This window comes from Henckelia pumila, chromosome 3 (genome assembly GCF_033568475.1).
Source record: "Henckelia pumila isolate YLH828 chromosome 3, ASM3356847v2, whole genome shotgun sequence".
NCBI lineage: Eukaryota > Viridiplantae > Streptophyta > Magnoliopsida > Lamiales > Gesneriaceae > Henckelia > Henckelia pumila.
Window position 1 is genome coordinate 129,341,726 of NC_133122.1, and position 4,028 is coordinate 129,345,753.

At 27.4% G+C, this 4,028-nt stretch overlaps 1 long non-coding RNA gene across 1 annotated transcript; it reads left to right on the top strand.

The window, feature by feature from the left end:
• The first annotated feature begins 1,470 nt into the window (after positions 1-1,470).
• Positions 1,471-1,961, top strand: LOC140886417 (uncharacterized). The gene is made up of 2 exons (XR_012151549.1): positions 1,471-1,578; positions 1,756-1,961. It is a non-coding gene; the product is annotated as an uncharacterized lncRNA (long non-coding RNA).
• Positions 1,962-4,028: the final 2,067 nt, after the last annotated feature.

Genomic DNA, 4,028 nt, shown 5'->3' on the forward strand with positions numbered 1-4,028 from the left:
CGAAAAAATCAGAAATCCAAACCGAAAAATCATAGACCTAACCGAACCGAAAACCGTATTTTTAATTCGGATATAAATATTAAAATCGAAGTTTATTTGGTTCGGTTTTGGATTATATATGTCAAATCGAACTGACCGAAAAAACCAAAATTTAATTAGATTAATAATTTTATTTATATTTTATATTTACATTATATATGTTACAAGATGATATTTAGTGAATGAATAATCATTTTGAATAATTTTTAGTTGATTGTTGTTTATTTATTTATTTTTGTTGTTTATGTAATTTATAGTTGATTAATTGATTGTTGTTTATGTAAGTCATTTAAACTTTATTTTTAAATTTTTAACTAAGAAATTATGTAAAAAAAACATATTATATTTTAAAATGTATTTATATTATTAATTTTCATAATTTTATCAAAATCAGAATAACCGTAGCAAAATTTGTTTTGTTTTTTTAAAATATTATAAAACCGTGGTTGAATGTTTGTCCTTCTATTGTTTGTTATTTTTTTTTGTTTTTTCACTCTATGACTATAACTTTAAGTTGTGTGTTGGGGGATTTAAATTACATGTTGAATGAAATTTATGTTTCTTTTATTATGTTATGTATTATTAATGATCAAACCGACAAAACCGAACCGTATAAACCGATCCATTATAGTACAAAAATCGAACTGAACCGAAGTAGAACGGTTTGATTTCGGATTACATTTTTTATAAACCAAAAACCAAAAAACCGAACCGAAATTAGACAAATTAAAACCGAACCGACCGATGAACACCCCTAAATGTAAAAGTTGTGTTCTTATATTGTTAATTAATTTATTAGGTAATTTAATATATTTAAAATTCTAAAAAAAATTCATTTGAAATTTATATCTAAAATTTTGTATTTTCAAATTCAAATTATTAACAATCAAATTTTATTCACTTGACTAATTTCAATAATTTCATCACTAAATATTTAGCTATTTTAAAATTTCCAAAATATATTTTAATCATAATCTACGTACAATATTTTAGGAAAAGAAATTCAAACCATTTTCCCAATTACTATACAATATTTTCCCAATTCCACAATATATTTTACATATTGAATCATAATCTACGTACAATATTTTAAGATATAAAAAAATTTAAAATATTTTCTCAATTTCTTAAAATTATTAACAATCAAATTTTATTCATTTGACTAATTTCAATAATTTCATCACTAAATATTTAGCTATTTTAAAATTCACAAAATATATTTTAATCATAATCTACGTACAATATTTTAGGAAAAGAAAATTCAAAACATTTTCCCAATTATTATACATAATTTTCCCAATTCCACAATATATTTTACATCATAATCTACGTACAATATTTTAAGATATAAAAAAATTTAAAAAATTTTCTCAATTGCTTTAATTCTTTCAGTATAAAAACCCCTTCTCTTCTTTACAAAGTGCACATAATATTTGTTTCCATTGAAATTTTATATAACAAATATACTTAGTTAATCAATGGACAAGTCCCCATCTCCCCATGTGCTATTCCTCGTCTTTCTCCTTCTGATTGGTGTCGGTTGGTCTCTTTCCTTTATATAATTTTATTTCACGAATTTACAAATTGTTCATATATCCACCAAGTGACATCAAAACACAAATCCGATGCGGAAAAAAATATTGTTTGGTTATGTAATTTTATAATTAACGAAATCATATTTATGTACTAACAAGTTTACGTAATAAATTCTGACAGGTTTTATGCCATCCAACGCAAGATTCTTGGGGCCAAGATGCAAACATGACGTTCAGTGTATAAGATATTGCCCAAATAGAGCAATTTGTGTTGGTGGGTTTTGCCTGCGATGTGAAAAAAGTATGGAACAAAGCAAGATTGAGAAATGCACTTCAGAAGATTGCAAGAGAACTTTGCGTGTGTGATGGGCAGTAGAAGAGATTCAATCATCACATAAAATTAAATTAAATATTATAATAGTTATTTATGATTATCATAATGATATTAACAAATTTTATGTTTTATGAAATATTTTTCTTAAATTTTCATCTATTACATGATCCATGAATCATATGATCCAACATAAGATTATTCAAATAATTATAAGGGAATAGGAGTTGCACATAACCAGTTTGAGGTGTTGTCACAAAGTGCTGACAACACCTTCAATAACACCTTAGTAATATGCAGCGAAAAATAATTAAAGCATGTATAAAATATACTAGCAACCAAATAAACAGACTCAAGAATAATTATGCAAGAGTATAAAATACTCTTGCAGTGCCTCAGGATAAAACTTTCACTAGAAAACGATCAAACAGTTTTACAAACCCTAAAACTAGTGAATATTGTAAAAACACTTTTCTCTTAACATGTGAGAGAATAAACCATAAAAACAACTCTTAAAATTCTAAATGAAATAGAATAAAAACTAAAACAAGGAGTTGAAAATCTTGATGCAAAAACTCGTAGAGACTAAACACTCTTTGATCCTTGATCTTCAATTGTTCTTTAAAACATCAAGTAATCACGACCGATACGAGCTTCAGAAGATCTTTGATTCTTCCCTCAAAGTACGTACGTGAAGCTCTCACACAACTCTATGTTAGTTGTTCTCTCGGTCTATCTTTTTTTTTTTGCACGCCCAACTCAATATATAGGCAAGATCCTTCTTGTCTTAGTTTCCTTGCAGGCGTGAGATATCTCAAAATTTGATCATATCAAATATACATAAATAAGAAAAGATAAGTTAGATATGAGATAAGCGAATATTATAATTAAGCATAACAATATCTCAAATCTACTTAACTAAGAAAATAAATAACTCATGTAAGCCTGGACCCACAACTAGTTGTATCCCTGAACCATTGAGTGTTACACAAGTACTGGTTTTCCTGTTTCCGTTGAGATAATAAATCAAAGAGTTGAATTTATGAGAAACAAATTTGACTGGATCGATAGATAAGCTTATAAATTGTTTATAAAGGCTTATAGAAATTTTGAGAGCAATATTAATTAAAAGGGTTTAATTAATTTTTTCAAGTTGAACTTGGATTTTAAGGACTCATAAAATTATATATTGTTTACAATAATATGTATATATTAATAATATATATATTAATAGTGTCGGCCATTATTGGCCAACACATATTAATTATATTATTATTATTATATATATATATTATATTATTATAAGTGCAAATTGCTCAAAAATCCCCAATGCAAACATGTTTTGCTCTGCACTCCCTAGCCACTTTTTTGTACCACAATTTTTGTTAATTTGTACCATATTTTGTATGGTTTTGTACCACATCTTGTATGGTTTTGTACCACATTTTATGACTAGGGATCCCAAAGCAAAACATGTTTGCATTTAAGGATTTTTGATCAAATTGCCCTTATTATAATATTAAAATATATATATATATATATATAGATATATAATTTTGAGGAGCACCCCAATCAATATTTCAATTGATTGGGGAGAGTCTCAGATAATGATAAGGGGAAGAAATTGTTTCTTCTCTCCACTGCTCGAATTGTTCGAAGCTCTCTTCCTTCCAGTATTTTTCTTTGTTAATTTTTCAACGGAAAAATTTCTTCTTCTTTTAAGTGCAATTTAGAAGAGGAACAGGAAATCCGGTCGTGGACCTGATTCGAAGATTAAAGAAAGGTGAAACTCCAGTTGATTGTTCGTAGGGATATACAACAAGAGCTATTTCCCGAAATTATTTTGAAATAGTTGGAGCCATCATCAATATATTTAGATTGATAGGTAAAATTCTTGAAACACCCTACGTATATTTATTTAAACCATACGAGTGTCCAAGAAAATTTTGAACGTCAAAATTAATTTTAAACTTCCGCTGCGTCTTGTACACGATAGAGATCCGAGATCCAACAATTCTGAACACCATTGCTGTTGCTATCCTACAGGAGTCGAAGTGGTTTATAACCGCCTCTAGTAAAACTGAAAACCGAAATAAAAAAAACGATGACCAAACTGAACCTAT